The sequence below is a fragment of the Hermetia illucens genome, chromosome 1, assembly GCF_905115235.1.
Source record: "Hermetia illucens chromosome 1, iHerIll2.2.curated.20191125, whole genome shotgun sequence".
Lineage (NCBI taxonomy): Eukaryota > Metazoa > Arthropoda > Insecta > Diptera > Stratiomyidae > Hermetia > Hermetia illucens.
Genome location: NC_051849.1, coordinates 189,763,275 through 189,776,465, shown reverse-complemented (window position 1 = coordinate 189,776,465; position 13,191 = coordinate 189,763,275).

Genomic DNA, 13,191 nt, shown 5'->3' with positions numbered 1-13,191 from the left:
AGGATTTTTGATATTGTTCCTGGATATGGTGCTTCCATTGTTTGGGAATAAATACCACCTTCACATCACGCCCGTTAATTGGAATATAAGCGTGTGCTTGGCATGCACGGTATATATTCCGAATACGTAGACCCAGACCATCCATTCCCTCTATTACTAGCGCAAGAATGATGCCATCCGGACTTGCAGACTTGTATCTATGGAACGAGTTAAATGCCCATTTTGCTCGCTACAGTGATACTGCGTTGTATGCCAGATTCCAGTCACTCGGTTGAGGGCTGTATGAACCTATCGGCCCGAGATGAGATTTTGGATGCTGCCTGGAAAGTGCACTTCAAGCAAGTGGTTTGCCGTTTATCCATCGCTTTCTGAGTACCTCCCGTTCAGTAAACGTAAATAACCCAGCAGTCTGGCAATGTTCTTTAACCAGAATCCGCTTCAACTTTGAGGTCGCCTCAAGAGAGGTAGTCTCGTTGCAAAAGCGTCTCGATGATGATCATTTAGCCGATCTTATGCTCTTCTTTAGAACCTTCTGTGCCTCTTTATAGCCCCGAAATTGGAGTTCCACCATGGTGTTTTACCCTTCTTTGGCATCTTGAGTGGACAACTTTCTTTGAAAGCTAATCTCATACTAGTTGTGATCATCTGGGTTGTCTTCTCAATTCCAGAAATGAATTTGATGCGTTTCCCAGCGATTGTGACTCAGGCGCTCAATTCTATTTTATACTTCGGCCAATCTGTCTTCCGCGGATTCCGAAATTGAGTTGGTGGAGGTGGATCTATGCCCATTACGAAATCAATGCGTCTGTGCTCCGAGAGTATGATATCGTTTGATACTCTCCAACCTAGCCAGATAGGACTAAATTCGGCGCAACAGTCAGGAACTTCAAAGAGTCGCAAAATTTGTTAAGCCCCACCGCCCAGTGTCCCTTTTCCCCTGTAGAAACGAAGGATATCTGCAGATCTGTTAAGGAAGTGATGAAAATTGTATACATATTCTGGGACGATATCCGGCACTTGTGCAAAATATGTTAATGCGCCTCGGAGAGCACTTAATACCAGGTGCTAGGGATCATTCTAGAATTCCTGTCAGTTACAGTTTTAATTCATAAACTCTAGTTAAATAGGTGCGCTATAACCATCAGATGTGCACAACAGTTCTTTTAGGACCCAGTACAACTTCCACTTGATGTAGGTGAGTAGATTCAGAGCAGAGTAGATTCTTCGAACCGCCTCAGAAGAGTCGACGGCATCGAACCGCCTCAATCGATGCGAGAGCACATCATCACAATCTCAACGGCACAATGAGCACGCTACACATCCGACTCAGCGAGATGCGAAACGCGCATTTAAGGTTTTGTGTAAAAACAATTATAGGATCAAATGTGGTATAAACAAAATGTGTATAAATTTCAAAATGGAATGAAGTACATAACTTGAATATTCATAGATTCGAAACCTAATATTACACATGAGCGAAGTTTTAGCAAGTCGAAAACGTGAACACAACGTCAGATTAATATTTCACAACAAGATGAGATAATATGTATATACATATGTTATTGTCAGAAGCAGGAACAATATAAGTTATGGAGTGTCGAATGAAACAATTTGAATTTGGGAATTGAATCTTTTTTATTCACGGGTTTGATGCAACTAATTACAATTTCGGTTGTTAATTAAAATGTTACCTCGCAGTGGAAATGCACAGGTTTGCATTTAAATAGTTCGTACCGCAAATAATTGTTGCGTTTTAGATCAAATTGATGCCCTAGACGTTATTCTATCACCGGAAAAGATCTCTAGGCAAACTTGCTTGAATTTTATAGTCTTTGGAGAATTGGAAAATATTACTCTGGAAATTGAAGAATGCCTTCTTGAGTTTATGTTGTGATTTACTTGTATGTAACCACAATCCACTCAGACTTTTGTATATTTATTCAAAGAATAAATCTATTTATGACTTGCGGTTTCGTCCAGGGCAGAGGTAACTCATCCGACATGGCCTCACCTCTGCCCTGGGAGCAGCGTGGAGGAAGTGGTTACAAGTTGGCATTTGCTCCCTTATATAAATTCAAAAACGCAACATATACTTTCTAAAATCCACGCCAAAGCCGGCCGAGGCTAAACTAAAATTTTCTTTGAGAATCGCGGATTTCCCAAGTCCGCCATCCACTTCATGTCAGACCAGATCAGTTGGAAAACAACATACTTTATCGGCTGTGGTCCACCTAAACTTCATCCTTGGACAAGCATCGGAGTTGCAAAACATATGATTTGCGGTTTCGTCCAGAGGAAAAGCAACTCATCAGACGTTCACGTTTGCCGCGGGAGCTAGTAAGAACGAGTACAATACTCAGAATATTGAGAAGCTGATCATAAGGAGAGTCAAGCAATACAATTGGCATGCCCATACAACACTATTTTCAGAAGGAAGTCAGTATCCCGTATTCCTGCCTATACAAAAACATCAGAAATTGGATAAAACAGTTTCAGCTTGAAGTTGTTGGTTCAAATCGATCGTCCTTCTTGCGGAATTGCGGAGGAAAAAACCAGCATCTACCGAATAGCGCACAGCGATAAATCGATCAATTAAAACAAGGTATATATAGGACAGACTAAACGCCTGACAACGATTTGTTTTAATGAACACATTAAGGAAGCGGTAAGTAGTGTCCGATCGCTCCCAACATATATATATATATCTCGAAACAAAAAATTGTAGTTTAGGTAAAGTTACTCCTTTGTCCATTAATTATAGCCTGGACTACAAGCAACAGTTAAGTGAGTGAGTTGAATGAATGCCATATTAAACTCTGAGCTCCCCGAAGGGCACTCCACTTTCCGCTGTGACAGGGACCGGGATGCATCTCGTAAGCCCACCGGTGGTGGATTGTGTTGCTCTTCGTGTCTGCCCGCCCAACTTCCTCCTGTTCATTGTATCTTGTGTATATGTCTCCTGTGCTAGTCCTTCTCACTTGTATGAAGAATTGTTTGACCTTACCGTCAGATACCCTTTCCTTCCTTTCTTCCTTTGCGGAGATTTCAACCTCCCCATGCTCCACTGGACTAATCATCCTAGTCTTCCAATTCCTTCCAACAACCTCTCCCATTCTTCCCTCCCACTTTCTTCCTTTATGAACACTTGCTTTGCCCTGAATTCCAACACCACCAAAAACTCTCACTCTCGATCTCTTCCTCCTTCCTCCAACCTCCCCGAGCACCACCTCTCTTTTTTTCCTTGCATATCCCTGTATGTCAAAACTGCCGCTCACCACCCCGCGGTTGAATTTGAAGCAGAGCTCCCTCGTTCAAAAACCCAACACCAAGCGTAAATCCACTAAGTTCGACTTCCGCAAATCCAATTTTGACGGTCTGAACTCAGCTTTAGCGTCTTTCAGCTGGGTACATATATTAAGCAACGCATTGTGTGATCAAGCTCTAGACACCTTTTACAATATCCGGTCCGATCTCCTCTCCTGTTATGTCCCTTCTTCCCCTCCCTGCCTACATTCGTACCCAATTTGATTCACAACGGAAATTCTTATTAATATTCGCTTGAAACATAGTTCCGAGCTTCTAAGAATGACACCGATCTTGCTCACTTTAAGACTATACGCTCTACTGTGAAGTCAATGGTCAGAAAAGCGCGTAAAAAGTGCTAATTGAGCGTCGAAGCTGCCCTAGCCCGCGGTAACTTAAAACTCTTTTGGTCTCACGCTCGCAATTCTCGTAATACAACTCAATCTCTCCCTTCTTCTATCAGCTTCACTGACTCCACTGCCAACTCCCCACAACAATCCTGCGACCTTCTCTGCACCTACTTCTCTTCAGTGTTTTCTCCCTCGAGCAATCCACCCTCTACACCTCTCATAACTGCAGACTCCTCCGAATTTCTAGCCATTCCTCTTCTTACGGCTTCCTTGGTTCCTCATTGGTAATCTTGACCCAAATGTCGGACCTGGCCCCGATAGGCTTCCTAATCTCTTCTTCCTTAACTGTAGAAAACACATTTCCCTGCCCCTGAGTATAATCTACAACAAAAGTCTAGATGAATGTTACTTTCCCCGTCTCTGGAAAGAGGCCCTTATCATCCTTATCCTCAGAGACCCTTCCCTTGCTGTGAACTGCGGCCCCATTTCTCTTCTCTCGTCTTGCTCCAAAATCCTCCAAAGATACGTCAACGACTGTTTGACAGCGCACTTCGGTCACCTAATTGTCAAAAAGCAGCATGGTTTCGTGAAACATAGATCTACGGCTTCAAACCTTCTTGTCTTTACCAACTTTGTTGCTAAATGCTTGAATTCACGACATGCTATTTATACCGATTTATCCAAAGCCCTTGATACCGATGACCATAACATTTTCCTCTCTAAACTTTCATTACTAGACTTTCCTCCCTCAGTCATCTCCTGGCTTTCCTCCTATCTCTCATACCGTTCCTGCAAAGTTTCTTTTGATGGTTACTCATCTCGTTCCTTCTCTCCTTCCTCGGGTGTTCCTCAAGGTTCTACACTTGTCCCACAACTCTTCCTGATTTTTTCAATGACCTCGCCTCCATCCTCACTTGCCCGTCTTTGCTTTATGCAGACGATCTTAAATTGTTTACCTCTGTTTCGTCTCCGTTGGACTGTGTTCTCTTACAGTCCAACCTCCATAATTTAGTCTATTGGTCTATGGTCAACAAGCTAACACTGAATGTCAACAAATGCCACTGGATGCGCTATTCCCTTAAACCCTCCCCAACATCTTTTTCCTATTCTCTCAGTGGACAATCCCTTCACTATGGACCTTCATCAAAGACCTGGGTGTAATATTCGACGACAAACTTCGTTTCAATTCCCACTTCGTCGACATCATGAATAGAGCTTCCAAAATGTCTGGTTTTATCCTACGGTCCTCCTCCGAATTTACCTCAATCCAGATTAGATTTACTAATGCTTATTAAAAATTCGGTTATTGTTAGAAATTCAACAAAGCTGCAATAAAAGCAAACACTTTTCATTTTCATCCAATTGAAGTTCAATTTTCTTCTTCAATTATTATCATATCAAATATATAACATAAAAAATTTTCCATGATTTTCATCGAGAGGAGAACCTTGTCATCCATAATCCCCATATTTACCCTATTCAATGGAAGTCAGAAGATTGAATACTTGTGTTTGCGCACACAAACTTTACACATGGCTGTCGACACTTCTCTACTTTCTCAAGTCGAAGAGCAAGCAAGGCTCCGTTCGCATCGGCTCAGCTTTCCCTCTACGCACTCAGGTCGCCTGATACAATTCGTCCCATTGTTCCGATTTTGACGTCATGCTGAAGTGTCGCATCGTCGCGCTCATCACCGAAGACAAGGAAGGAACGTCGCCGCTCGCCACTACCGGCACCTTGGGCTAGTTCTCGTCGGGAAGCGCGAGACACCTGTGCCTACGGCGCACAACCAGCCAAACCTACATATTTCCTCCCAGTAGCCGCCGCGTACAAATGTATGTATTGATGTACGCCCAACCATCCATCACCCGCATCGCTATACGGCGCTAATGCGGTACCACTACATTTCTGAGAAGTACAACTTGTGCCGCACATTCGCTGTTCCATTCATTCTCCCGCTGATTTCGTCTCCGGCGCGACTAGCCGTCCCACACGTGCTGCGGCGGAGTACCCGTGGCTGCTGCGAGTTCTGCGGCCCTGATACTAATAAACTAGGCAACATTGCACTAGGTAAGTACTACGGTACTACTGCGGCCACTGTTGCTGCGGCTGCCGAGTCCGATCCCGGTCCTGCTTTTCCACCCGCCACCTAGTCGGGTGCGGCGCGTCGGCTCCACAGAAACACGCCGCGGATTTCCTGGCCCCCGGGTATGTCTGGAAAGGTGTTCTTCTTTATCTGCAGTGAAATTTGTCGGAAAGTTAAAGCGGAGCTGCTATGGAAGGAAAGTGGTCTCTCGCCACCAGCCGTGCAGCTGGGCACACACACGCACAGGTTGCGAGTGCTCGATTGGGTTTTCGCTGCGATTCGGTTGAGAACTGCGACTAATGTGGTTCGTGCATACGCTAGGTGCAAGTGGTCCGATAGCGGTTCGCAAGCTTAAAATGAGGAAAGCACACAAATAGTTCGGCGGGATAGTTTCTTTGCCCAAGGGGAAGGAAGCAGAGCTGGAAACTAGCAAAAGAGGTATGCTCAGAAGCTAAGCTAAGATGGGCAGTGGGAACTTTTAAACCACTGAAATCGTCCGGAGTAGATGGCATTTTTCTAGCACTAATCCAGAGAGGCCTAGGAATTAAAGCGTAATCCTCTACATCACTGTCAGCACGCTTACCGGGCAGGACGGTCAACTGAAACTGCTCTGTATCAGCTGACAGAGGTACTACGGGATTTTAAAGAACAGAAAGTTGAACGTTTCCAATTTTGCACGTCCAGATTTTTTTGCTTGTTTACATGAAACGTCAAATTTGGTAGTACGAAGAACAATCTGCTTTTTGTATGACGCCTGTACTATAGCTGAAGCCATGGCTTCTTCAATGTCACAAAACTTTTAAGTGCATTTCTCTCAAAAATATGAACATGGAATTGTTATTCTTATTAATTGTTTGACTTTTGAAAAGAAATGGAATTCCGCCCTTATTTCTTATTTTCCTTTATTTTGCTTGAAGCCTTGCTCTTCAAATTGATAAGTATGATCAATATTATATTCAAAAGTTTAAAGTTAAAAGTTTAAAATTACTTTTAAATATGTTTTTAGAGCTTCATCATTCTTTAGCCTATTTCTCACACTGCATGTATTGCACAGTTTTGTTTCATGTACCCATTATGAAAGTAAAAGCAGGATTCTGTACACTGCAAAAAAAAATTACTTCGTGGCGATGGATTACATCCTTTATGTTTATGTGGTATTTGAGCTTCCCACTCTGCCTTGGCATCCCCAGGCCAAAAAATGGAGGATGCCCCTCGTAAGTGTGGGTTTCTCGTTAATTAAAGAGGCGAAGGAAAGAGGGAGTCATCAGCTGAAAGAACTAGTTCGACTTCATACCACTATAAATTAATAATCCATGTAAATCATAAAAAATAAAAAAAAAAAACAATAATCAAACAGTAAATTTAAAAAAAAAAATGAAACGAAAAAGTAAAAAAATTAAGGGCACAATTCAAAGAAGGAAGTTCCAAGTAGAGATGGGTAGGTGATGTATGTAACATTACAAAATTGATATAACCTTAAAGTGTAATATCATTATAACCATCAACGAGCGCAACCAAAACCAATACAACATCACCTAGCATCGTCACATTACCTAGCATGGGTGCAAATTCTTTGCTTTAAGTAGATTAGTCCTTAACTTATCATCCGGCTGCTGACTGATGTTTGTGTGTTTCTGGTGTTAGACCAAATGTAGGGTTAAGCAAGGCAGCCGAGATCAATAAAGTAATAATCGTTGGCGCAACAATCCATATTGAATCAAGACCTTGAAGTCTGTTAGAGCGCTTCATTCAAGACCGTTACAGTACACTAGAATACACGGTAGAAGGCAATGTAGTCAGCATTGTGCTCGCCTGAGATTATTACCCTGATTTTACTCAGGTACTAATTCACAGCTGCGTCGACTGGCATCCGACATCCATCATTATCAACGGCGCAACAACCGGTATCCGTCTAGGCCTGCCTTAATAAGGAACTCCAGACACCCCGGTTTTGCACCAAGGTCCACCAATTCGATATACCTAAAAGCTGTTTGGCGTCCTGACCTACGTCATCGCTCCATCTCAGCCAGGGTCTGCCTCGTGTTCTTTTTCTACCATAGATATTACCCTTATAGACTTTCCGAGCTGGATCATCCTCATCCATACGGATTAAATAACTCGCCCATCGCAACCTGTTGAGCCGGATTTTATCCACAACCTGGCGGTCATGATATCGCTCATAGATTTCGTCGTTATGTAGGCTACGGAATCGTCCATCCTCATGTAGGGGGCAAAAATTCTTCGGAGAATTCTTCTCTCGAACACAGCAAGAGTTCACAATTTTCCTTGCTGAGAACCCAGGTCTCCGAGGAATACATAAGTACTGGCAAGATCATAGTCTTGTAAGCGTTTCGAGGGAAATAGCTTTTGTAACCCGAAATAGGCTCTGTTGGCAATCAACAAACGTGCGCGGATTTCATCGTCGATCCTAGACAGGAGAAATTTTTAGTAGTCTCAAAGTCGTAGTCTCCTATTTTCATTGTTTTTGCTTGGCCAGTGCGACTCGATGTTGTTCGTTCTTTCGTTTTTGGCGTTGACGTTGCCACCATGTACTTCGTCTTGCTTTCATTAATGTGCAGCCCAAGATCTCGCGCTGCCTGCTCGATCTGGATGAAAGTAGACTGTACATCTCGGGTTGTGTTTCCTATGATCTCAATATCGTCAGCGTAGGCCAGTAGTTGGGTGAATTTGAAGAGAATGGTGCCTCTCGCATTCACATTTGCATCGCGAATCAGTTTCTCCAGGGCCAGGTTAAAGAGAACGCATGTTAAGGCGTCGCCTTGTCTTCGACCATTGTTGATGTTGAATGGCCTCGAGAGTGATGCTGCTGCTTTTATCTGGCCTCGCACATAGATCATGGACAGCCTAGTCAGTCTTGTCAATTTCGTCGGGATACCGAATTCTCTCATGGCCGTGTACAGTTTTACCCTGGTTAAGCTATCACAGGCGGCTTTAAGGTCGATGAAAAGATGGTCCAACTGATGTCCAAATCTGATCTGTTGCTAATTTGCCTGGAGTGTAGCATCTTTGGTATGGGCCAATGATATTCTGGGCGTATGAGGCTATCCGGCTTAGCAAGATAGCGGAGAATATCTTATAGATGTTACTCAACAACGTAATACTTCTATAATTGCTGCACTGCGTGATATCTCCCTTTTTATGTATGAGACAGATCATGTCTTGTTGCCAGTCGTGAGCATCAGTTGATGAACCGCCTCGTGTAATTGGTCGCCTCCATATTTAAGCAATTCGGCTGTAATTCCATCGACTTGCTTCTGGTGGTGGCAACATTTGTCCGTCATTTTCAGTTAGCGGGACCTCCAACTCGCCGATATTTTGGTTGTTGAGCAGTTCATCAAAATATTCAACCGATCGCTCCAATATACCCATTCTGTCCGAAATCGGATTTCGCTCTTTGTCTGGGCAGGATGAGTATCGAGGTGTATAAGGCTTCATCCTACTGACTTGTTGGTAAAACTTGCGTGCCTGGTGCGGTTGCTGCCTGTACTTTTCGAGCCCAGAGACCTGTTGGTTCTCCCAGGCTTCCTTTTCCGTCTAAGAAGTCGCTTCTTCACTCAACGGAGTTCATGACAGGCCTCCGCGCATGGTCGTGTCCTTTAAGAGTGCAGCATTGCTCGATATGTAAAATTGTCTTCCGTTTCGTTGCTAGCTTACATTCATTGTTGAACCACCCGTTCCGACTTTTCTTTTGGCTGGGGTCAAGTAATTTTGTGGACGTATCAATGATAAGGCTCTGCAGGTTATGGAGATCATTTGTTGATGCTTCATATCCAGGACATCTGTTAGCTGCGGTTATTGAGGCATCAATTTCCCCTTATAGGAATGGCTTTGTTGCGGATTCAGTATTGACTCTCATCTGATTGTCAGAGGCGATTTTGGGCGGTATTGTAATTCGAGCTCGGAGCACCATGCCAGCGTGATAGTGATCCGTGCTTATATAACTCTTATGTTCTGGCATTTATCAAGGCTGAGAGGTGTCGGCGTTCAATCAACACGTAGTCAATTTGGTTGAAAGTGGTCCCTCTGGAAAGGCCCAGGTATGTTTGTGGACCTCTTTCCGCGCAAACCACGTACTTCCAACAACCATTTCGTGCGATACTGCTAACTAAATAACCACCAGTCCGTTATCATTGGTATCTTTATGTAAACTACGGGAGCCGACGTATCGCCTCCGTTTCTACTTGACTGTAGAAATCTCCAAGTATGATTTTGTTATCTTACTTGGGACAGGCTTCGAACGTCCGTTCAATTGCCTCGTAGAAGGTATCCTTCTCCGACGTGAACGTTGATGAGGCTTATATTTCTAAATTTGCCTCGCAAGCGCAGAGTGCATACCCTTTCGCTTATATTTTCAAAGCCGATAGCAGCAAGTTTCATTTGTTGGCTGAATAAGAAACCTACTCCGAGCACATGGTTTACTGGATGGCCGCTATAATATATGGTGTAGTGGCTCTTCTCCAGGATACCCGTCGCTCTTCAGCGCATCTCTTGCAACACTGTTACATCAGCCTTATATTGGGGCTTAGAGAGACTTATCACGAACTCCGTCGAGCGGAGAAGCGACTCCACAGACGGAAAAAGGAAGCCTGGGAGAACCAACAAGTCTGTGAACTAGAAAAGTACAGGGAGCAACCGCACCAGGCGCGGAACTTTTACCAACAAGTCAGCAGGATGAAGCCTTATACACCTCGATGCTCATCCTGCCGAGACAAAGAGGGAAATCTGATTTCCGACAGAATGGGCATATTAGAGCGATGGGTTGAGTACTTTGATGAGCTACTGAACAACCAGAACATCGGCGAGGTGGAGGTCCCGCCAACTGAAGACGACGGACAAATACTGCCACCACCAAGTTTAGGAGAAACAGTCCGTGCAATTCATCGGCTAAAAAATCATAAGTCGCCAGGAGCCGATGGAATTACAGCCGAATTGGTTAAATATGGAGGCGACCAGTTACACCAAGTGGTTCATCAACTTGTGCTCAAGGTATGGGACAGCGAATCAATGCCTGACGATTGGCAGCGAGGCTTTATCTGTCTCATACATAAAAAGGGAGATATCACACAGTGCAGCAATTATAGAGGTATCACGTTGCTGAGTACCATCTATAAGATATTCTCCACTATCTTGCTAGGCCGGATAGCCCCATACGCCCAGAACATCATTGGCCCATACCAAAGAGGCTTCACTCCAGGCAAATCAGCAACAGATCAGATTTTCTCTTTGCGGCAGGCGATGGAAAAACTGTTGGAACATGGACAACAGTTGCACCATCTGTTCATCGACTTTAAAGCCGCCTATGATAGCATAGCCAGGGTAAAACTGTACACGGCCATGAGAGAATTCGGTACCCCGACGAAATTAATAAGACTGACTAGGCTGACCCTGACCAATGTGCGAGGCCAGATAAAAGCAGCAGGATCACTCTCAAGACCATTCGACATCAACAACGGTCTACGACAAGGGGATGCGCTATCATGCGTCCTCTTTAACCTGGCCCTCGAGAAGGTGATCCGTGATGCTGACGTGAATGCAAGAGGTACGATCCTCTTCAAGTCCACCCAACTACTGGCCTATGCTGACGATATCGACATCATGGGAAGAACCACCCGAGATGTTCAAACTGCCTTCATCCAGATCGAGCAGGCGGCGCGAGATCTTGGGCTGCACATCAATGAAGGCAAGACAAAATACATGGTGGCAACGTCAGCACCGAAGACGAATCAACCAACAACATCAAACCGCACTGGTCAAACACAAGCACGAACAAAAATAAGGATAGGGGAATACAACTTTGAGACCGTTGACAATTTCTCCTATCTAGGGTCGAAAATCACAACCGATAACAACTACGATGATGAAATCCGCGCACGATTGTTGTCAGCCAACAGAGCCTACTTCAGCTTACAAAGACTGTTCCGCTCGAAACGTCTCACCATAGGGTCAAAGCTCTTACTGTACAAGACTATGATCTTGCCAGTCCTCATGTATTCCTCGGAAACTTGGGTTCTTAGCAAGAAAAATTGCGAACTCTTGGCCGCGTTCGAGAGAAGAATCCTCCGAAGAATTTTTGGCCCCCTACATGAGGATGGACGATTCCGTAGCCTACACAATGACGAAATCTATGAGCGATACCATGACCGTCCGGTTGTGGATAAAATCCGGCTCAATAGGTTACGGTGGGCGGGTCACTTAATCCGTATGGATGAAGATGATCCCACCCGGAAAGTCTATAAGGGCAATATCTATGGTAGGAAAAGAAGACGAGGCAGACCCTGCCTAAGATGGAGCGATGGCGTGGGCCAGGACGCCAGACAGCTTTTAGGGATATCGAATTGGTGGACCTCGGCGTAAAACCGGGATGTCTGGAGTTCCTTATTAAGGCAGGCCTAGACCGGATACCGGTTGTTGCGCCGTTGATGATGATGATGATGTAAATTTATGTCACTTACTGTATTCATAGTTCCCATTTGTCTACCAAATTTCATTCTGATCGATTTAGAAGAGAGAGAGGAAATTCGGTTTTAATAAGGTTTTGTTATACACAAAACCTTATAAAGAACAGCAAGATGGTTGTCATGACGGTGAGTGTCATTCGACCCATAATTATAAACTTTCTTTAAAAATTGCCAAAATGGGGAATGCCTAACCAGAAAGGGGGGAATAATGTTATTTCGTAAAAATTGATATTGTAGAAAATTCTAATTTTTTGTAGGTTCACGTGTGGATTGAATGAGTAGTTCCTCCAAAAAATATAAAACTTCATGCAAAATGTTCTTTCCAAAAGGCCTTTAAAATTTTTCCTAATAAGAAAAGTTAATTGATCATACCTAAAGCTAACGTTTATAATACTTACATACCAATACTCTATGCAAATTCAATAAAAAAAAAATGAGAATAAAAAATTGGCTGAAGTAATATCATAGTAGGTTGTAGAAGTAACGAGCATTGATATAGACTATAAACTACAACACAAAGCATCATACTGGGAGAATTAAGGAAAATCATGCCATTAATAGCAAAGTTAGAATAAAGTTCTCCCCTTCTGGTAATTTTTTTGCATCCTGAGACATCTTATGTACACGCATAGAATATCTGTATCGCATCAGAGGGATTAGTCTGACTTATTTAATACGCAAACACCATGAAGTATCTGAATTTAGATGTCTAGAATACTCTCCGAATTTGATCAAGGAGGAATATAATAATAAACATCGCTTTCTACGTTAGACACTACACTTTTAACTACTTTGCAATAAACTTAAAATGATCATCTTTTTGACTAAATTAAAAGGACCTGCTCGGTCGGGGTTTGCAACTTCAAATTCAATTGTAAAATTATGTTTAAAATAATGTAAATGAATGCGGCAAGATCTGGTAAATAAAACAATAGCAACTCGTGAACGGTTGTGAACTGACTGTCACCTTCAA